Source organism: Ranitomeya imitator, chromosome 8 (assembly GCF_032444005.1).
Source record: "Ranitomeya imitator isolate aRanImi1 chromosome 8, aRanImi1.pri, whole genome shotgun sequence".
Classification (NCBI taxonomy): domain Eukaryota; kingdom Metazoa; phylum Chordata; class Amphibia; order Anura; family Dendrobatidae; genus Ranitomeya; species Ranitomeya imitator.
The window spans coordinates 14,796,791-14,820,751 of record NC_091289.1 but is presented as its reverse complement, the minus strand read 5'-3'; the positions used below and the strand labels follow the sequence as shown (position 1 = coordinate 14,820,751).

General features: G+C 43.2%; 1 long non-coding RNA gene across 2 annotated transcripts in view; it reads right to left on the bottom strand.

The window, feature by feature from the left end:
- Positions 1-7,924, bottom strand: part of LOC138647396 (uncharacterized) — a 144,792-nt gene extending 136,868 nt beyond the window's left edge. For both annotated transcript variants that reach the window (XR_011314955.1, XR_011314957.1), the window contains exon 1: positions 7,817-7,924. This is a non-coding gene — a long non-coding RNA (uncharacterized lncRNA). The remainder of the gene's footprint in view (positions 1-7,816) is intronic.
- Between the last annotated feature and the right edge of the window lie 16,037 nt (positions 7,925-23,961).

The window sequence follows — 23,961 nt, the reverse complement described above, 5'->3', positions numbered from 1 at the left end:
TTTATCCTATTTCGGTCCTTCCGTTAATACGGGTGATTATCTCTCCCTCCAGTGACACGTTGCAGCCTCTCTCCAGACTATTGTGAGCGGCTTCTCTCCGGGCAGAGAATGAGGTCAGGGGCTCAGGAGCAAACACCGATCATTTGTTTTGCATTCTGCCGCTCTTCAAAGCTCGATTGCAAAAGATGTTTTTCTTCTTCGCCGCTTATTTTTCTTTTCCATTCCAAGCAGAGAAAAAAAAAACAAGGGGACGATCTGTAGGGTTTATGATCAGTCAGTACAGACGATTCATGCAGAGCTGAGGCAGAAAGACCCCACGAATCAGCAGAAACATTCCCAATATTTGCCTTTAATTACAACTTCCAACCCATTAATAACGAGCGCACTCGTGTGCACCAACTCCTATACAGCCGGCAAGCTGTGACATAGGAAGGCATCACAGGGAATAGTAGGATGGAAGTGGGCCATTACAATTTTATATTTTCTTAATCTGCTCGTGTGGGTGATTAATAAAATGTTAAAAATACTCCAGAACAACAAGATTATTAAAGTAATCGTTCCTCTGATTATAGCAACTCCGCAAAGTGAGTGCAGCTCTGGAGTATAATACAGGAGGTAACTCAGAATCAGTAATGTAATGTATGTACACAGTGACTGCACCAGCAGAATAGTGAGTGCAGCTCTGGAGTATAATACAGGGTGTAACTCAGGATCAGTAATGTAATGTATGTACACAGTGACTGCACCAGCAGAATAGTGAGTGCAGCTCTGGAGTATAATACAGGATGTAACTCAGGATCAGTAATGTAATGTATGTACACAGTGACTGCACCAGCAGAATAGTGAGTGCAGCTCTGGAGTATAATACAGGGTGTAACTCAGGATCAGTAATGTAATGTATGTACACAGTGACTGCACCAGCAGAATAGTGAGTGCAGCTCTGGAGTATAATACAGGATGTAACTCAGGATCAGTAATGTAATGTATGTACACAGTGACTGCACCAGCAGAATAGTGAGTGCAGCTCTGGAGGATAATACAGGAGGTAACTCAGGATCAGTAATGTAATGTATGTACACAGTGACTGCACCAGCAGAATAGTGAGTGCAGCTCTGGAGTATAATACAGGAGGTAACTCAGGATCAGTAATGTAATGTATGTACACAGTGACTGCACCAGCAGAATAGTGAGTGCAGCTCTGGGGTATAATACAGGATGTAACTCAGGATCAGTAATGTAATGTATGTACACAGTGACTGCACCAGCAGAATAGTGAGTGCAGCTCTGGAGTATAATACAGGAGGTAACTCAGGATCAGTAATGTAATGTATGTACATAGTGACTGCACCAGCAGAATAGTGAGTGCAGCTCTGGAGTATAATACAGGAGGTAACTCAGGATCAGTAATGTAATGTATGTATATAGTGACTGCACCAGCAGAATAGTGAGTGCAGCTCTGGGGTATAATACAGGATGTAACTCAGGATCAGTAATGTAATGTATGTACACAGTGACTGCACCAGCAGAATAGTGAGTGCAGCTCTGGGGTATAATACAGGATGTAACTCAGGATCAGTAATGTAATGTATGTACACAGTGTCTGCACCAGCAGAATAGTGAGTGCAGCTCTGGGGTATAATACAGGATGTAACTCAGGATCAGTAATGTAATGTATGTACACAGTGTCTGCACCAGCAGAATAGTGAGTGCAGCTCTGGGGTATAATACAGGATGTAACTCAGGATCAGTAATGTAATGTATGTACACAGTGACTGCACCAGCAGAATAGTGAGTGCAGCTCTGGAGTATAATACAAGAGGTAACTCAGCATCAGTAATGTAATGTATGTACATAGTGACTGCACCAGCAGAATAGTGAGTGCAGCTCTGGAGTATAATACAGGAGGTAACTCAGGATCAGTAATGTAATGTATGTATATAGTGACTGCACCAGCAGAATAGTGAGTGCAGCTCTGGAGTATAATACAGGATGTAACTCAGGATCAGTAATGTAATGTGTGTACTGAATGCTTGGTCTGGGGGAAAATGTGTGTAAATGGGTTAGTAACTGGCTTAGTGATAGAAAGCAGAGGGTGGTTATAAATGGTATAGTCTCTAACTGGGTCGCTGTGACCAGTGGGGTACCGCAGGGGTCAGTATTGGGACCTGTTCTCTTCAACATATTCATTAATGATCTGGTAGAAGGTTTACACAGTAAAATATCGATATTTGCAGATGATACAAAACTATGTAAAGCAGTTAATACAAGAGAAGATAGTATTCTGCTACAGATGGATCTGGATAAGTTGGAAACTTGGGCTGAAAGGTGGCAGATGAGGTTTAACAATGATAAATGTAAGGTTATACACATGGGAAGAGGGAATCAATATCACCATTACACACTGAACGGGAAACCACTGGGTAAATCTGACAGGGAGAAGGACTTGGGGATCCTAGTTAATGATAAACTTACCTGGAGCAGCCAGTGCCAGGCAGCAGCTGCCAAGGCAAACAGGATCATGGGGTGCATTAAAAGAGGTCTGGATACACATGATGAGAGCATTATACTGCCTCTGTACAAATCCCTAGTTAGACCGCACATGGAGTACTGTGTCCAGTTTTGGGCACCGGTGCTCAGGAAGGATATAATGGAACTAGAGAGAGTACAAAGGAGGGCAACAAAATTAATAAAGGGGATGGGAGAACTACAATACCCAGATAGATTAGCGAAATTAGGATTATTTAGTCTAGAAAAAAGACGACTGAGGGGCGATCTAATAACCATGTATAAGTATATAAGGGGACAATACAAATATCTCGCTGAGGATCTGTTTATACCAAGGAAGGTGACGGGCACAAGGGGGCATTCTTTGCATCTGGAGGAGAGAAGGTTTTTCCACCAACATAGAAGAGGATTCTTTACTGTTAGGGCAGTGAGAATCTGGAATTGCTTGCCTGAGGAGGTGGTGATGGCGAACTCAGTCGAGGGGTTCAAGAGAGGCCTGGATGTCTTCCTGGAGCAGAACAATATTGTATCATACAATTAGGTTCTGTAGAAGGACGTAGATCTGGGTATTTATTATGATGGAATATAGGCTGAACTGGATGGACAAATGTCTTTTTTCGGCCTTACTAACTATGTTACTATGTTACTATGTTACTATGTTACACAGTGACTGCACCAGCAGAATAGTGAGTGCAGCTCTGGAGTATAATACAGGAGGTAACTCAGGATCAGTAATGTAATGTATGTACACAGTGACTGCACCAGCAGAATAGTGAGTGCAGCTCTGGAGTATAATACAGGATGTAACTCAGGATCAGTAATGTAATGTATGTACACAGTGACTGCACCCGCAGAATAGTGAGTGCAGCTCTAGGGTTTAATACAGGATGTAACTCAGGATCAGTAATGTAATGTATGTACACAGTGACTGCACCAGCAGAATAGTGAGTGCAGCTCTGGGGTATAATACAGGATGTAACTCAGGATCAGTAATGTAATGTATGTACACAGTGACTGCACCAGCAGAATAGTGAGTGCAGCTCTGGACTATAAAGCAGGATGTAACTCAGGATCAGTAATGTAATGTATGTACACAGTGACTGCACCAGCAGAATAGTGAGTGCAGCCCTAGGGTTTAATACAGGATGTAACTCAGGATCAGTAATGTAATGTATGTACACAGTGACTGCACCAGCAGAATAGTGAGTGCTGCTCTGGATTATAACAAAGGCAGCCCTGGATGACCAGGTATTGTACAGATACTGCCCATGGTAATATGATAGGGCAGATAAGACTATATTTTAACACTCATTATCACGAGTAATCTTTCTGGAATTACGTTTTGTATGATTTTCCCAGTTTCCTCAGCACCTGACATCACATTGTTACAGCCCTGTGAATGACACATTCTGGAATAGTAACTCATACACCCGTGCAGAGTAGGATATATTGCATGGACCCTGTGTGGACTGTTTTACAAGAAAGATTTATTTGCACATTTTCTGCTCGGCAGTCCAGAAAACTGACATCTCAACATCTCCAGCAATCTTGACGCGTTTCACATCCACAACCTCATCAATTCTTGCATAAATGAAGAGGAATTCCGGCTGTTTCCCTCCCGCGGAGTTTTTCTGGTATCTTGTATATAGATATTCTGACGTTTGTACATTTAGGCAGTGGGTATTTCTTGTGGTAGATTTGTAAAAGCTACGTCCTGGAAAATGGACCCTGAATAATCCATGCCGGCCACTGACTACTATGTGCTGACACTGTCAGCCCCTCTACGCAACATGTGGCCATACTGTACAAGACCACAAACATCACAGAGATCTTGGTGGTCTCCCACCAGACACATCAGAACTGAACATATTCAGCGAGACATTAAGATGGTACATTATGGGGCACTGCATAGGATACGCTACTTCTCTGTCTACCCCCTGACATCAATCCTGTCCCCAAACTTTTTCTCACATCACAGAAGACTTGACTACTGCAATACCAGACACAACCAGTGAACAGGAGTGGTGCTGTTTAGAATTAACAGGTCAGCCATTCATTTTATTTTTTTAATCCCGGTAACCTGTAGCAGTCAGAGCATGCCGAGGGTTTTAGTTTCACCATCACTGGAGCGCACAGGTATGTCTCCCCCTATTTCTGGGTCAGATAGTGAAGAGACCCTTTTATCTAATTTCCAATAACACCCATTAGAGGGATTATTCAACCCACTAAAATTACACATTGGTAATACAGATATGATTGGGAGGGGTCTGACCAGTGGGACCCTCACTAGGCCTGAAAGTAGAGATTTAGTGACCCCAGCGTCAATGAAACAGTGGTGCATATGCTTCAATGGGGCGGTAGTGAGCATACGTGACGACTCCCCTAGATAGTAACTATAATGGGTGTAGAGGATGCAGGGCTCTGGAGCTGACAGTATTGCTCTTCTCATAGGTCAAAGGACCCATTAAAAACCTGTAATTGGGGGTACTGTTAGAGATTTTGTATTGGCTTCAAGTTATGCCACTAGAAAAAGCTAGAAGTAATGCTAGGGTAACATCCCAGGTAACCGGTTGTTACAGTGATGTTGCCTTCCTTTTGGGGTGGGTGATGTCATACCTGGAGGCAGGGAGGATTCCCTTTAACAGGTAATACACCTACATGCAACACATTCTTAATCCAGGCCAGAAGGGGGAGCTCTGAACAAGGATTCAGGGGAGCTTCCCCAGATATAAATATTCTGGTCTGGAGGAGGAGTTAGATCAGTTAGAGAGAGACAGTGAAGTAAAGAGGAGTGAGAGCAGAGAGTGGGGCCGTGCAGCCACATGTGGTGCTGCATCTCCAGGAACAGAAGAGAACCAGAAGGATTGCATTTCTAGCAAGTGTTGGAGGGGAGAAGCAAAGGAGAACAAAGGAGCTGGAGGGGAACTGTGAACGGGCACCCTCTTAGCTGAAGCGCAGGAACTGGGCCCTGGGAGACCGAGGCTGTGTCGTACTTCACGTTCCACAGCAGAACCGGAAGGACAGTTGATTGTAAGTCGTCTGTCCGCACCCACACCCGAAGGTGCAGCAGTACATAGAGCCCGGGTCGTGATAGAGACCCTGTAAAAAGGTTCGCATTGCCCACCATACGGGGTACTATCCCAGGACAGAAGAGAAAGGACCTTGTAAGGAAGCAACAGGCAGCAAGAAACTTGCCTAAAGGTACAGTCACACTCAGCGACGCTGCAGCGATATAGACAACGAGCCGATCGCTGGAGCGTCGCTGTTTAGGTCGCTGTAGAGACGTCAAACACAGCAACTCCAGAACGATGCAGGAGCGATCCTGTGACGTAGCGGCGACTCACTTATCGTTCACGCTGGTTGTTAGCTCCATGTAAAACATTGCTGGCATCGGTGCTTTTGATGTCAAACATGACGATACACGCCAACCTGACGACCAAATAAAGTTCTGGACTTCTAGCTCCGACCAGCGATGGCACAGCGGGATCCAGATCGCTGCTGCGTGTCAAACACAACAAGATCGTTATCCAGGACGCTGCAACGTCACGGATCGTTGTCATTCTCGTTGTAAAGTTGCTGAGTGTGAAGGTACCTTTAGACTCTATGGGGTCCCCAGCAGTTTAGCAGCCAATCATTTTTCATATTCTATTTTGGCAGAGAAATATTGGAAAACCACTTTAAGTCAAATTCACAAGCAAAATTTCACCTGGATGTAAAAGAGTTTAATATTGAACGTGATAGTAAATTGCCTTTTACGTCGACATAAAAATAACCTAAAAGCTCAAAATATAAAATGAGGAAGAAGAACAAGAAAAACCCCATCGTTGTAATATTTACTTTTTTTTTGTAAAACACAAATGCTTAAATTAGCTGAAAGCACAATAGATACTACACCCCTCCCCAACTTCCTCCCCAACCATTTGCCCCTCCAGTAACACAAGGCTTGTGTTGTGATAAGAGCGGAAAAACAAATGAGGGCCATTCATGAGCAAACAGCGAGGGATCAGTTCTGAGGAAATCTCCCCGCTACAATAACAGATCTGTTTTGTTTCACAGCGATGGTATGAAGCCATTTCATCACTTGTGAACTGTCTCTTAGCAGGATGGAGCGGTAAACATGGGGGCAATGACTGACCGCGGCGAACACAATGGACGATGGCGGAGGTTTGTCTCTCTTCTTTGAAGTCGAGAAGCTTGTAAGAGTACAATATCCGTCATGGGGGAGGGGGGGTGTAGTTTTAGATTGTAAAATAAAAAAAACTTAACCATAAAGTTATGGAAGTAACAGTAGAACTTTTAAACCACACTGATCTCTGGGGGTGAATAGAAATATTCCCATTTACATCTAGAAAATCCTTTGTCCAAACCAAGACCTGTTCACTGATAATATACTTTGTTTTGTCATTTTTAAAAAAAATAAACAAATAAATAACTTTGCTTGCTGACAATGAATGGAAATATTCATATTTATATCCAAAGACTGAAACCTGGTGCAATTTACATACTTTGGGCCTTGTTTTCGTAAGAACATCTTTTTAGATGCTGGTGTTAATGCCAAATGCAGGAGCAAAATTTAGCAAATTTATTAGTAGCGCACCTCTTGGATTTCTTGATTAGTACACAAAACTGCAAATTTTTTAGCAAGAATGCAACTTTTTTTTTTTTTTTTTAGACGTCATTAATGTCCCTTTTGAATCTCGATCCCTTTCCATTTCTGAGAGGCCTGCTTCTTGTCCATCAATGGTAATGTTATCTACATCCAGAACCTGAAAACGTAATAGTCTCCGATTAGTGGAAGACTCTTTAGTATAAGAAAAGTTCTAATTTGTAAAAAGTTCTGCACCTGTGTCAGACAGGACACTACCGAGGCAGGTTTTCAGGCTCTGGCTCTAAAGAAGAATGCTTCTACTCAACTGACAAATAGATATATGTATGTAGAGGCATATAAAAGTTGTATAAAGTTCCATAGCCTAATTGTACAATGACCTCCAAAGTTAAAGGGTTCATTAAAGGGGCTAATGCAGCACTACTCAGTCCCGCATAGGGAGGTGGATGGTGACAGCGACATCTCCTCGCGTGTTTGAGCTCAGGTATCAACTGTAATGAAAAGGGCAGATGTGCGATTCCAGCCGCTGGCAAATATGGAACCTTGCAGACGTGTAGATATGAAGTCACCATCCCCACTCACCTCCCAAGGCGGAAGTAAGAGAAATTGGATTGCACCTTAAAGTTTTTTGCCCTAAAAAAAAAAGTTTCAGTCCACTTCCGCATTGGCAGACAAATGGTGCAGACGATGTCGCTTTATACATACCTGGCAGGAAGCGTGAACTATTATACGGTATCCAGCATGATATACGCTGATCGTGCATGAATTGGCAGCAATTGCGACTTCGCCAATGCTCACCTCCCACTGTAGAACTGAGTCCTGAAGGAAAAAAAAAACTTCTTTAAACTTCTTTAAAATGGCAACTCATGTCAACTATGCCCCCCGCTACTAGCCAAAAAGAAAGTCACTTTGGAGGGCACAGAGGTCCCATGCACTCCAAATGGATGTGGATCGTACAGTTTTGCTGAAAAGGAACTTCCAATGGAGGCCATAACATTAGTATGGAAAATTCTCTCTGTTCTAAGCCGACAGCCAGCAGATAATCTGATAGAAATGAGGAACATGTCACATAGGAATGTGTTACATCCGCTGCAATAACCAGAAGGGAAACCACCAAATTATCTGAAAAATTCCAGCCAAAGCTTTGTTTTGTTTTTTTTTGTTTTTTATTTCCCTCTGTGTCATTTTACAAAACACTTACTGTACTTACGACTAGATCTAGATGAAAATATATTCATACTTTTTTTCCGGGAAGAATAAAAGAGGAACAGCTGAATGTAGAGTCTAAGAAAAGATGTTCCAATATTGATATTCTATGACAAAAGAGGCATGTCAGTCCTGTGGCCCCATATACTCAAAGTCTAGGAAGCAGAGATAATGGGGGCTATTTGCAGGGTCTTTAAAACCATTACAAAAACAAAAAAAAAAAAAACAAAAAAAACCAGAGAAACAGCAAAGGCCATAAAAATGGAGATCACCAGGCAGCAAGGATTTATGCAGAAAACACAGCTTTTATTAAGGTGTAACACGAGACAAACAAATTAAAAACATTTAAAAAACATATAAAGAACTATTGCCTAAGGTAAGGCATATGCCTGTAAACACATGAAACAGGGGTCAAAAAATATATAAGTACTCCTCAAGGTCCTATATGAACAGCATAAATACTGGAATATACATAAATAAATATTGACACATAAGAATCATATGAAACATGAATAGGACCGAGGTAAGTGGATGCATACAAAAAGGCAACTTCTTGAAGAGCCCATAATAGGTCTTTTACCCACTGAGAACTAGAAATAAGGAATGCAAGATGGTAGCACTCACAAGAATATATATATATATATATATAAGACCTAAGACTATTTACCCATACTCTATAAACGGTGCAATAACCAAAAGTGCACTAAAGATGGCACCACTTAAATACACAGAGTAAGGCATAAAGTTCCATACAGTGGATAACAGGAATCCCCAGGTAGTGCGGTATAAAATGAACCAAACACCCTAAAAGTCCAAATACAGGAACATACCAGGGCATGCACATGAAGACCTGCTCAAAAAGAGCCAACTGCCTGCTTGTAAAGCAAACACCCCAATCATGCCCCAGAGAGAGACAGACCATATAGGTATAATAACCCAAAGATAGTGACAGGCATACAAAAAGGAGCGAGTACCCTACGCGTGTCGCCACTACGGTGGCTTCATCAGGGGTCCCCTGGTATGTTCCTGTATTTGGACTTTTAGGGTGTTTGGTTCATTTTATACCGCACTACCTGGGGATTCCTGTTATCCACTGTATGGAACTTTATGCCTTACTCTGTGTATTTAAGTGGTGCCATCTTTAGTGCACTTTTGGTTATTGCACCGTTTATAGAGTATGGGTAAATAGTCTTAGGTCTTATATATATATTTTCTTGTGAGTGCTACCATCTTGCATTCCTTATTTCTGGTTCTCAGTGGGTAAAAGACCTATTATGGGCTCTTCAAGAAGTTGCCTTTTTGTATGCATCCACTTACCTCGGTCCTATTCATGTTTCATATGATTCTTATGTGTCAATATTTATTTATGTATATTCCAGTATTTATGCTGTTCATATAGGACCTTGAGGAGTACTTATATATTTTTTGACCCCTGTTTCATGTGTTTACAGGCATATGCCTTACCTTAGGCAATAGTTCTTTATATGTTTTTTAAATGTTTTTAATTTGTTTGTCTCGTGTTACACCTTAATAAAAGCTGTGTTTTCTGCATAAATCCTTGCTGCCTGGTGATCTCCATTTTTATGGCCTTTGCTGTTTCTCTGTTTTTTTTTGTATATGTTCATATTCTAAGGTCAGGGTTGGATCCCAGGGTTTCATTTTTCTGTGGTGCCCCCATATCTTAGTGTCTTTAAAACCATAGCGCAAATTTAGAAATTCACTGTATATTTTGTGCCCTGCCTAAAATAATAATATACGAAAAAGTCAATATTTTAAGCTTTTTTTTTCCGTTCCCTCTATATCAATGGCAACTTAGGAACAACAAATAGATGTAGCAAAAGTGTTTTGTTTTTTCCATGAGTCCAAGGCAGAACAGGCCAAGAGTACAGCTGAACATCCAACAAGGTAGCAGTTAGGTTTGCCACAGAGTCAAAGGCAGAAATGGCCGAAACTCTAGGTCATTTCTGCCTTGGACTCTGCGGTAAACCTAACTGCTACCTTGTTGGGCGTTCAGCTCTTGGCCCTAGAGTATATCTGAATACCCAACGATGTAGGAGAACAAAGTTTGTCAAGTAAATCAAGGAATTTCAGAAAGAAAGAGCAGTCTACACAGTAGTGGTTTGGCAACAATCCCCTGAATAATATGAGCCCTAAGGCCGGGGAGAGGGACCTCACAGAGACAACCAGCTTCCCATATCTCTGCTTCATGGCCTCTTATGGTTGCAATGCAGGTGAAGTGGGATGTTTGTATTAACTTATGCCAATGTGAATTTTTAGCTCTTAAGTGGAGTTAGGCTTTAAAAAGACCAGGAAATACAGAAGGATGTGAGATTTCACTGTGGGAAAATGGAGACGGTCAGGATTAAGAGGACTTTAAAGGAACGTCTTGCGAGGGTCTGGAGATAAGTGTTCCGATATATTTGGCAAGGGTTGAACTGTCTTTTCTCAAAAGCCCCATTAGAACTTGGCCCTAATGGACGACGCCTGGAATGCTACAATAAGGCATTGCAGAATGGTCATTGAGAATTCTTTCCGACACGGAACTCAATGGAACGTTTCCTCTGCTGCCGCAGAATGACGTCACGTGTAAACAGAATAGTCTTTCCATGCCATGTTTCGCTCGACGCTTCTTTAAACAATATAACACGACCATTTATAGGTCGCTGCTTTTCCATTTTAAGTTATTAGAATAACAGATTCTTTTTTTTTTCTTTTTGCTAGATGGTGGGAGATTTCCGCTGTAATGAGCCAAACTCATATCTCCCAAAATAAGCCAAGCTGTGACTAAAGGCTTGGGGACCCAACTACATCCATTTTATGGGCTATATGGCCCAGGAAAGTGATGTCACAAAGGATTAGAGGTAGCCGACGGCCATGGTAGGAAGGCACATTGTCCGACGCTGGACCTAGGAGAGGTAAGCATGTTTGGAGCCCTTAGGCTCCAAAAAACGTAGGAAAAAAAGAAAGTACATCATGTTGTATACAGCCTTTTTTATGGTTTGGTGCAGTCGGGGGGGTGGGGGGGGTAAGTATACCAGCCTGACATAAGTCAAAAAGACAACCATCAGGTGATTGGCACATGTGCTGTATGCATTTACTTGGCACATAGACAAAACTGACATGGAAAATACAGTATGAACACACCTTAATAGTAACAATACTTGGACTTGCACCAAAAGAACATTGGTGACTTAAGGTACCGTCACATTTAGGGACGCTGCAGCGATATAGACAACGATGCCGATCGCTGCAGCGTCGCTGTTTAGGTCGTTATGTGGTCGCTGGAGGGAGAGCTGTCACACAGACAGCTCTCCAGCAACCAACGATGCCGAAGTCCCCGGGTAACCAGGGTAAACATCGGGTTACTAAGCGCAGGGCCGCGCTTAGTAACCCGATGTTTACCCTGGTTACCATTGTAAAAGTTAAAAAAACCAAACAGTATATACTTACATTCCGGTGTCTGTCACATTCCCCGGCGTCAGCTTCCCTGCACTGTGTCAGCGCCGGCCGGCCGTAAAGCAGAGCACAGCGGTGACGTCACCGCTGTGCTCTGCTTTACGGCCGGCTGGCGCTGACACAGTCAGTGCGGGAAGCTGACGCCGGGGGACGTGGCAGACACCGGAATGTGAGTATGTACTGTTTTTTTTTTTTTTAACTTTTACAATGGTAACCAGGGTAAACATCGGGTTACTAAGCGCGGCCCTGCGCTTAGTAACCAGATATTTACCCTGGTTACTAGTGAACACATCGCTGGATCGGCGCCACACACGCCGATCCAGCGATGACAGCGGGTGATCAGCGACCAAAAAAAAAAAAAGGTCCTGATCATTCCCAGCGACCAATGATCTCCTAGCAGGAGCCTGATCGTTGGTCGCTGTCACGCATAACGATTTTGTTAACGATATCGTTGCTACGTCATAAAAAGCAACGATATCGTTAACTATTTCGTTATGTGTGAAGGTACCTTTAGGCTATGCTGCCACTAACAAAACTATTTTAAAAAATGTGCACAGGAACAGCTGGAATGATTTATTAAAACAGTCAGAAAATTTGGCAATTATGACCATAGAAACCAATCAGAGCGCAGCTTTCATGCCTTCAACTGCTCTGGGAAAATGAAAGAACCATGGTGATTGGTTGCTATCGACAACAAGGCTAAATTTTGTGTCAGGCATTGAGGCCAAATGGACAATTACAGTCAAATTATGCAAAACCATTCCTGCAAAGATATTAACATCGACTTTGCTAATTTCAGGAAGGTTTAGCCCCACCGGTAACCTCCGACTCCTAGACCACCCATTCCCACTGTTTTAAAAAAAAACATCTAGCAAGTCACGGCTAATGTGGGATTGCTAGGATTCTGTTCAGACCCAGAAGTAGAGATTTGTCCAGTTTTCCTTCTATTGTCGCATATGGGAAAAAATATTTTGGAAAAAAAAGTGCTGTAAACACGACACCCTCAATGCAGGGTCCCCATTATCCATCTTCCCCATATTCCTGCATGCTGCACGATGGCATAAAGATATATATAGATATACTGCAGCAGTGCTCTAAATTAGGTTATGTGATACCCTACATAAGAGAACATGCAGTGCCGAGAGGGAACACATCTTTACAGGGGGGGGGTCGGACACACTTCCAGGACTGAGGAAAGGTCAGACAATTGCACCAGGGTATCCTTCAGATTAGTAGTTTACAACAGTAGGGTATTAAAGCAGAGATATAGGCCATTGTTTAGAAACACTATAAGCAATGTGGTCAAGGAATGACGTCTGATAAAGCAGCGCTGACAAGGAGGCCGCATTGTAGTGTTCTGAGTAACGTGTGGGGGTCAAACACTTCTCCTGCTCCGTTGGGGCGGGATTGGGGTTAAATGTCACCTGTATTAGGTTGCGGGTTTATAAAACGTGAATGGAAACTTCATCAGGAAAGATTAATGCAATTACACAATTGTTAATGAATGGCCACATCCTGACCGCCACAATCTGTATAAAGCTTATTTTTTGATAAATATAAACCTCTGCAACCCTAATTTACTTGTATGCAAAATATAAAGCTCAGCTTGCTGTCAGTGAATGCAAACATCTCTGTTAAGAGGGTTATCCAGCACCTCTCAATTGATGCAGGTGTCAATTGTCACTACCAGATCTGGGCCATGTATCCTGAGGTAATTGTCACTACCAGATCTGGGCCATGTATCCTGAGGTAATTGTCACTACCAGATCTGGGCCATGTATCCTGAGGTAATAGTCACTACCAGATCTGGGCCATGTATCCTGAGGTAATTAATATCACAAGTGGATGTTACCTGCAGGAAAGAACTAACAATCAATGTATGACAGCAGGCCTCTCACCTCTTGATGTGGAAGTACTGGATAACCCCTTTAAGTGCTTATGCACACAGACGCCATAGAACAGTGCACTTCACTAAGGTCATATGGTTCCTCCAGATACATTACCACATGAACTCCATGCACTCATGTAAAATCAAGGCATAGTCTGTGAAAGAATAAATGCTTCCAGTGGAGACTATGAATATTGAGACACATGGAGGCACAATGAAGGCCTTATCACCTTCATGAAGCTTACATTATGGATTTGTACTAAATGGAGGAAGGCCTAACAACATGGCTGCCTGGTGACAAATTCTTCATACTGGTAATTTTTAACAGGATCCCAACATTTTCACCAACATGATCTTTCCATTTATAGGCTGTCAGAGACATCGAATACATGGAATTGACACACAAAGTAATCGCACTATTTTTTGAGGCGTTCAAGCGGAAGGTTTGAGTGTGTTTTTTCCCCGTCTTAATTGAATTGGACATAGCCTAATTTGTGACGTACTCCATCAGAATCCGCTTCAAAAGCAGCAACATGCACTTTTGTTTCCATTCCCCCCAAAATAGGCCAAAAAAAATTAACGTAGCCTTACATAATTATTAAGCTTTATCCACAGTGGCTTGGTAAAGTGTTCACTCGCTTTGCATTTTTTGTGTTTTGCTACCTCACAACCTGGAATTTCACTGTTTTTTTTTTTTTTTTTAGGGTTTGCGTCAGTTCATGTAACGATCATGCCTACAACTGTGAACACTTGGTTTTCTTTTTATTGTGAAGCAAACAACTAATAGAACAAAATAACTGAAAACTTCAATGTGTATAACTATTCAACCCTTAGGGTAAGTTCACACAGGGCGTTTTTGCTGCTTTTTTTTTCTGCAGCAAAACCTGATCTTCTTGGCAGGAAAAAAAAGCAGGTTTAGGTGCGTTTTTTTGGTGCGTTTTTTTTTTCTCTTTGTCAATGCTAATGTCCTTGGATTTTCAGCAGCAAAAACACAACAAATAATGATACCTGCATTTTTTTCAACATCCATTCAAGTCAATGGGTGAAAAAACGCAGCAAAAACGTTGAAAGAAGTGACCTGCTCTATGTCCAAAAAACGTAGCAAAGCACAAAATACTGATAAAACAAAAAACAATGTGTGTGCATGAGATTTCTGAAATCTCATAGGAATTGCTGGTATTGTAAAAAGCAGCTTTGACTAGGCCACTCCAGAGCATTTACACATTTCCCCTTAAACCACTCGAGTGTCGCTTTAGCAGTATGCTTTGGGTCATTGTCTTGTTGGAAGGTGAACCTCCACCACAATCTCTAACCTTACAAACAGGCTTTGCTCAAGAACATCCCTCTATTTCACACCATCCATCTTCCCCTCGACTCGGACGATTTTCACGGTTCCAGCTGCTGAAAAACATCTCTGCAACATGATGCTACCACCATGTTTCACTGTGGGGATGGTGTTCTTGGGGTGATGAGCGGTGTTGGTTTGGCGCCAGACATAGCGTTTACCTTGGTGACCAAAAATTTCAGTTTTGGTCTCCTCTGACTACAGCACCTTCCTCCATACATTTGGGGAGTCTCCACATGTCTTTTGGCAAACTCAAAAGGAGCCTTACAATTTCTGTAAGTAAAGGGGTTTTTCTGCCAACTCTTCCATAAAGGCCACCTCTATGGAGTGTATGGCTTATTGTGGCCGTATGGACCGATACTCCAGTCTCTGCTTGAGAACTTTGCAGCTCCTTCAGGGTTACTTTCGGTCTGTGTGTTCTGATTATAGCCCTCCTTTGACGGGCTCAGAGTTTTGGTGGACGGACCTCACTTGGCAGGTTTGTTGTGGTACCATGTTCTTTCCATTTGATGATAATGGATTTGATGGTGTTCCAGGGATCATCAGAGATTGGGATATTTTATTTTTAGAACCAATCAACTTTGTCCCTGACCTTTTTTTTCTTCTTTCTATCTTCTTGGTCTTCATCGTGGTGTTTGGAGATCTCCTTGGTCTTCATGGTGATGTTTGGAGATCTCACTGGTCTTCAAGGTGTTTGGAGATCTCCTTGGTCTTTATGGTACGGTTTAGAGATCTCCTTGGTCTTCATGGTGGTGTTTGTTAAGTGGAGCCTCTTGTTAATGATGTTGCAGCCTCTGTATCCTTTCAGAGAAGGTAAAGTGTATATACTGACAGACATTTGACAACTAAATTGCACACAGGGGACGTTCTGTCACTAAGCATGGAATTTATGAAGGGAATTGCTCAAACCAGAAATTTTTAGGGGCTTCATAGCAAAAAGGGTGAATACATATGCACATGACAATTTTTAGCTATTTGATCACATAAATATAACGTATGCCTATATTTTTCTCACTTCACCAACTTAGTGCTGATGCATCACACACAAATCGGATTACAAAAAATATTTAAACAGGTTATAATGTCAAGAGGGGGGTGAGTACTTTCACAAACCACTGTACCTTACATTTAGATAGACACGAGGGACAAAGTACCTCATGTCCCAACAACTACCAATTGTTTTCACATGCAAATGACATGGGCTCACCATAATAAATGTAATATTCAACCACAAATGAAAGAATAAAAAAAAAGCAGAACATGTGCTCTGTGTGACTAAACGTGACTGTACAGCAGGGAAGGCGAGAATGTGAGCGCACCGTTCAGTCGCAGCCATTGTGCTTGTTCTCGGATTTACAGAGCCGGGCTGCTCTTTATTACCATAATCACACATTGCCAGCCGCTGTACTCAGCTCAAGAAGGTGATACTTTCCCAAGCAGAATGCCGACATGTTAATCGTCAGTACACACCACATAGCCGCCCCCCACTGCGCTATGTCAACGGCCCGGCAATTATCTGCAAGTAAACGTAAAGATAATTTACAAAAGTTTAAATTCCCCACTAGAATCAAGAAAGTCATTAAAACATCCCTGTGCTAGAAAACAACAACAACAAAAAAAACACTATTCATGGAGAAATTTGATTTGTGGAACCCCTGGTCCAGCACCAAGTCACATCTAGGAATAAGGGGCTTATGACACCTATAGAAACGCAGAAATGCAGCCCCATCACTGTATAAGATAGGAATACCCCTTATTCCAGAGATATGACAACTGCCTGACCATTCTAGGACAACCCCCATGACTACTACCCCAACTTCTCAACCACCACATTCATCTCTCTACTGAAGTTTATGGACTATAGGGCAACTAGGATTATTATATGGTCGGACTAGCCAAAGGGCATTTTGCTCTTATAACAATTATGACATTTTCATGTCATTTATTAAAAAATACCTTTTAGTTAATCAGAAAATCTGAATAACAAATTAAATGGGTATTCCCATCTCAGCATGTAGTAGGTGTAATATAATAATAAATAATAATAATAATATTAGCAAATACCTCCAATTACAAATGCAGTATAGTTCTTCTGATTCGCTATATCTTTTTCCTCATGTGCAGACATTGCAGGACCTTAGGTATCCATGGTTACGACCACAGTGACAGTGAGATAGCTAGATGCTAGTGGTCGTAACCATGGACACCCAAGGTCCTGCAATGCCTGCACAAAAGAAAAGACGATTCAGAAAAATTTGCTAAAATATTATTAGACCCACTACATAGGGATAGGGTCTTGGAGATGGGAATAACCCTTTTATTTTGCGGTCTTGTCAGTCTGCAGAGGGGCTGGGGGTTGTAACCAAAAACCAGTCTTGCAGAGAAGCAGGTGCCCACTTTACACTGATTTTCTCCATGTTTCTGCTACAGGGTCAGGAGTGAAGAAGTGGAGTTTATTTGGGCATATTCATTTTTCCAGACCTTTTTTTCTCACCGGAGAAAAGGAATGATGGCAGAATTTGAAGTGTACCATTTGTAAATCCGTGCTTGGGTGGTCGGGGGCGGTGGGGTGATGTTCGACCTTTATCACCTTTACTAATGAAGATGTAGGAGATGGGACAGGGGGCACTTGGCGGCAGCGTGGGATAATGTAGGGCGCTCCAGCTCAAGGTGTGGGAGGATGGGTTTGCTCCGTATGATGGGTTACGGTCTATAGCAGGATCCAGGGTGGGCTTTTCTTGCGCCCATTCCCGGATTTAATGCAGCTGCCCTCAATTCCATAGCAGGCAGCGGAGAGGAAAGTAGGGTTCATCATGATTAAATAGAAATCTCGGAGCCGGCATTAAGCGCAGTCATAGATCTTTCTGACACTTATAAATTGCTTTCTGTGCGAGCGTACAGGTAGCCTATATCAATAAGCATATACATTAGAATTTAGCACGCCACATGACTGCAGCTGCTCCCCAGGAACAGATTCTGCCTTTTAAATCAATGCGAGACCTCTGGGCTTCACATCCTCCGCCAGAACCTACAGCCACGAAACAGACAGAGCGATTGTTAGCAGAGGAAGAAGTGGTAAACTTACCAAGGAGACTGGAGCGGGCCTGTCCTCATTGTCCCCGCTGACCTCTTGCGGTCGTATCACTCATGTAGTGAGGTCGGTGCGGTCATTAGAATAAGCCGTGTACACAGTGGCTGCGCTCAGCGCCTCCACTGTGGTGTATAAAAAATAAACTAATCTCAACGATAAAACATCTCGCTGGATAAAAATAGTTATTAAGGGACGATTAACCCCATGCCAGACCGACAAGTTCATCTGTGTGCAACTAGGATGATGCCCTGGGGCATTCAACAAACGCAACAAATGCAAAAATGTAAACCTTCTATTAGAAAGTTCTAGTCTTGAAAGATAGGAGACAAAAAAAGCGCAAATAGGGTCTTATCCCCAGGATTGTTCTTAATCAATTGTGAGAGAACTGCTCACCTGGTGGTACACAGTACAGGCGTGTAGTTGTCAGCTGCTGCAGATCCACAGGTCGGCGTTGCGACCTCTCAGAACCGTTATAATAAATGAAATGTGGATTACATCCGCGCTGCTGCGACAAATAATAGATCCAGATATACTGTTAGGGTGTTCGGGTGGTTTATTCAACGCGTTTCGAAGCTCAAAGGCTTCTTCTTCAGGAAGTTTCCAAACAAAGATATACCAGATACATACGCGGATGTAATCCACATTTCATTTATTATAACGGTTATTAGAAAGTTCTGCAACTTTCTAACAGACTGGGTGTCCGGCTGGGACCCTGTGACTCTGCCACTATTCACACTTGGTAGGTTTTAACATTAAAGAGTGTAGCTACTGTCCCAATTGGGTACACCTTGCCGCGGTGGCCCAGCTTTAGTCTATGTGCACACGATGCAGATTTGCTGCAGATCCGCACTGTGATTTACAGTACAATGTAAATCAATGGGTAAAAAAAAAAAGTTGAGCAGATGGTGCGGAAAAATCAGTGCGGAATTGCCGCGGATTTAAAAGAAATGCAGGTCACTTCTTTTGTGCCGATCTGCAGCGTTTCTGCACCCCTCCATGATTGAAATCCGCAGTGGCACAAACTGCATAAAATCCGCATCAATTCAGTGGCAAATCCGCTCAAAATCCGCATAAAGACCAGCTGCAGATTCTGCCAGGAGATGCGGATTTTGTGCAGAAAATTCTGCACCACATTTCCTACGTGTGCACATAGCCTTATGCTTTTTTTTAAATCAAAAACAGTGTTTACTAAGTACCCCATGCTAATTATTTAATGCACTTGCTTTTTTACTTACCGTATTTATTTTCATTAGGGTATATGCACATATTGTTTTTCTTTGGTTTTGTTTGTTTCCACGGCCAACATGAACATGCTTTTACACCATGCATGTTTTCAAGTCATAAGGTACCTTCACACTGAACAACTTAATAAGGATATCGCTAGCGATCTGTGACGTTGCAGCGTCCTTGATAGCGATATCGTTGTGTTTGACACGCAGCAGCGATCTGGATCCTGCTGTGACATCGTTGGTCGGAGCAGAAAGTCCAGAACTTTATTTCGTCGCTGGATCTCCCGCAGACATCGCTGAATCAGCGTGTGACGCCGATTCAGCGATGTCTTCACTGGTAACCAGGGTAAACATCGGGTTACTAAGTGCAGGGCCGCACTTAGTAACCCAATGTTTACCCTGGTAACCAGTGTAAATGTAAAAAAAAAAAAAAAAACACTACATAATTACATTTAGGTGTCTGTCGCGTCCCCCGGCGTTCTGCTTCCCTGCACTGACTGAGCGCCGGCTGGCCATAAAGCACAGCGGTGACGTCACCGCTCTGCTTTACGGCTGGCACTTACACAGGATGCAGGAGGAGTGCAGGGAAGCAGAACGCCGGGGGACGCGACAGACACCGGAATGTAAGTTTGTAGTGTTTTTTTTTTTTTTACATTTACACTGGTAAACAGGGTAAACATCGGGTTACTAAGCGCGGCCCTGCGCTTAGTAACGCGATGTTTACCCTGGTTACCCGGGGACTTCGCATAGTTGGTCGCTGGAGAGCTGTCTGTGTGACAGCTCTCCAGCGACCACACAGCGACGCTGCAGCGATCGGCATCGTTGTCTAGATCGCTGCAGCGTCGCTAAATGTGACGGTACCTATACTCTGGCTCAATTTTCTGTTTTTCTAATACACTTGTTGTTTTCATTCCCCAAAATTCAAAAGATCCCTGCTTGCTGTCAAAAAATGGACCATGATCATTCTCAGGGGCACGGACTAGAGATCTTTTATAAATTGGTCATGTTTTCATCCCCTTATTATACAAAGCAATGTTTCTGTCCACTGACTTCAAGCAGAGGTGTGAACACTGTCTATTCACTTACAGTGAAGAAAGAAGCAGCCAAATGTTACTAGGACCATTCTGAGGATACACTGATACAGTGGGGGTAATCCTTAATGTCTGATCCATTTACCCCAATGATGGAACTTATTACGTCGACCATGTTGAAATCAGTAGGACAGGTAGCCAAAAAGTTCATTTCATGCTCTACCCCTCCCGTCAGCCAGATCTATAGATGATCTTGTTTTCGGTGACAGAGAGCTTGATATCCCGCTCATCTCCGTCAGGCTCAATATCATTAATATACATCCATAATATAATTTGCTATCAGATCGATCTTCGATATTTTACATCTCAAATACAATGGCGGCGGACGTGCCAGTCAATATCATTAATACACATCCATAATATAATTTGCTATCAGATCGATCTTCGATATTTTACATCTGCAATACAATGGCGGTGAACGCGCCAATGCTGCAGAATATCTGGACTGAACCCAAGCCCCAGGAGTGATGAGAATCCTCGCCCCACGCAGGGGGCAATTAGAACTAATCACTTTACTTCCTCATATTAGGATCAGCGCGTAAGAATGCTGCTCCGGGATGTGACACAAAGCTGCCGCCTAGTTACAATTATTGGGCTGTGTATAGGTGGTGTAAGATACAAATGTAGCCACACGCAAGGTCTAGTAAACCTGCGTCACACCCCGAGCAACACAAACAACCAACGCCATGTGCCACAACACAGCGACAAACAAAGGGCGAAAGATGCAGACTGACACAAACAGCAAGAAACTAAGGACAACTAATGACGGCCGCCTCCTCGAGAGACGTTCCGCCTTGTAAATAAAGATGAGGGAATTGCATGGTGAGCGTTTTTCTATTATACTTTTGTATTATTCACATTGATCCCTAAACGAGCCAATGCAAATCAATACCGTGCAGTCAAGGAATACAGAAAAAGTACACAGGAGACTATCCAAAAATGCAGAGATGAATGGCGGGAGCCGGCTAGCGATGGTGCCCTGTACCAGTGTACATAGCGCCAACGTGGGGTTGATGGGGCGATTGTGGCAACATTGCTACTTAGAGAAAAATAAAGTGGAATCTCGCACTGGAGGACCCAGCATGGGTATATATTAGAATTTTTTTAAATTAAAACACGGCCACATAACTGCAACTAATCAGGGGGGTTCGAACTGTAGATGATCAGTGAGGACCCCTCCAATAAAAAAAGAATTTTCCAAACCAATCAAGTCATTGGTGGCCACAGCGATGTTTTGACCACAAACTTAGTATTTGAAATCCCCCCTTAAGTGTACAGATTCAGTTTCCAAAATCATATATGATGATATATAAATACGGGATATTTATTGCTGTAGTCTAGAAGGGAAAGTGTGGGTTGTTGCTCTGCGGCATTCCTGTGTTTCCTCCGCACTGTGACAAACAGGACAGAATTGCATGATAACACTGAAGTACAGCAATGGCCTCTGGCGTGGAGAGCAGGACACGTATCTGTTACATTCCTGAGCTCCTACAGCGGGGCGGCAGCAGTGATGGGTCCTATCAAGCTCATCAACGCTAATTAAATAACCTATTTGCATAATATAATTAATAAGCTGCCCCCCCTCCCTCCCCAATATCCTGTCTCAATCCTAGGACTGAGGTTTCAGCGCCTCTTCCCCAATTCAGGAATTGTGAATGTGCTCTCGGGGAAGGAGAAACGGTGTAGCGGCTATTTCAATTGCCACCATAATTTCAAAATACAAAAATAGTCCAAAAGGTCACCATGACCCAGATACAGAGACTCCGCAGCAGTCATTCATGGATTCCAACACGCAGCCAACATAGGTTTTCTAGATATAAGTTAAAGGGCCAGTAGCCGGTCCTGGCTCACACTAGCTAGAGGGGCCCAATTACGAGGAGCAATAAAGCACAATCTATACAAGTAGGCGCGACGGATGTTGGGTGCAGTGACCATCACTTTGTAGAGTTGAGCAGAAAGATTTGCAGGACCTGGGTCATGGGCACATCGGTGGAACTGGGTCATGGGTGGACCTGGGTCATGGGCACACCGGTGGAATTGGGTCATGGGCGCATCGGTGGACCTGGGTCCTGGGCACAAGGGTGGACCTGGGTCCTGGGCACACGGGTGGACCTGGGTCATGGGCACACGGGTGGACCTGGGTCATGGGCACACGGGTGGACCTGGGTCATGGGCACACGGGTGGACCTGGGTCATGGGCACACGGGTGGACCACGGCCATGCAAACCTCTTCTGACCTCCCAGCACCACTGGCCCCTTTTTTGGCCACACGACAGATGTTACTGCTACAGTCACCGCTTTAGGAGACCACCAGGCTTTAGGTATATTAACGTGGCGGATACGCTGTCAAATTTTTGTACAGATTCCCAAGCAGATAATTACAGTAACAGCCAATTGGATTTGATTTTACCAAATCTGCAACTAAAATTGATCAGATTTTTTAAAAAAAAGGTATTTACCACCTGGATATATCTATATAATTGTCTAAAGGGTACTTCCGTCTGTCCGTCTTTCTGTCTGTCGGCAACTTCCGTCACGGAAATCCCGCATTGTTGATTGGTCTCGCCAACTGCCTGTCATGGCTTCTGCGACCAATCAGCGACGGGCACAGTCCGATTAGTCCCTCCCTACTTCCCTGCAGTCAGTGCCCGGCGCCCGCATACTCCCCTCCACTCACCGCTCACACAGGGTTAATGCCGGCGGTAACGGGCCGCGGGTACCGCACTCCGTTAACGCTGCTATTAACCCTGTGTGTCCTCAAATTTTTACTATTGATGCTGCCTATGCAGTATCAATAGTAAAAAAGATCTAATGTTAAAAATAATAAAAAAAAAACAAAAAACCTGCTATTCTCACCTTCCGTAGTCCGACGATGCGCTCGCGGCTGCCGCCAGCTTCCGTTCCCAGAGATGCTTTGCGAAATTACCCAGAAGATTTAGCGGTCTCGTGAGACCACTAAGTCATCTGGGTAATTTCGCAATGCATCCTGGGAACGGAAGATGGTGGCAGCCGCGCGCATCGGCACAGCTTCGCTGGATCCCGGTGGGTGAGTATAAAGCTATTATTTATTTTAATTATCTTTTTTTAACACGGATATGTGCCCACACTGCTAAATACTACGTGGGCTGCGTTATATACAGCGTGGCTGCTATAAACTACGTGGCCAGTGTGATATACTACGTGGGCAGTGTTATGTACCTCATGGGCTGCGTTATATACTACGTGGCCAGTGTTATATACTATGTGGGCAGTGTTATATACCGCGTGGGCTGCGTTATATTCTGTGTGGCTGCTATATACTACGTGGCCTGTGTTAGATACTGTGTGGGCTGTGTTATGTACTGCGTGGCCTATGCTATATATTACGTGGCCACTGTTATATACTGCATGGCCTGTGTTATATACTACGTCACCTGTGTTATATACTGCGTGGCTGCTATATACTGCGTGGGCTGTGTTATATACTATTTGGGCTGTATTATATACTGCGTGGCCACTGTTATATATTGCGTGGCCTGTATTAACGCATCGGGTATTCTACAAT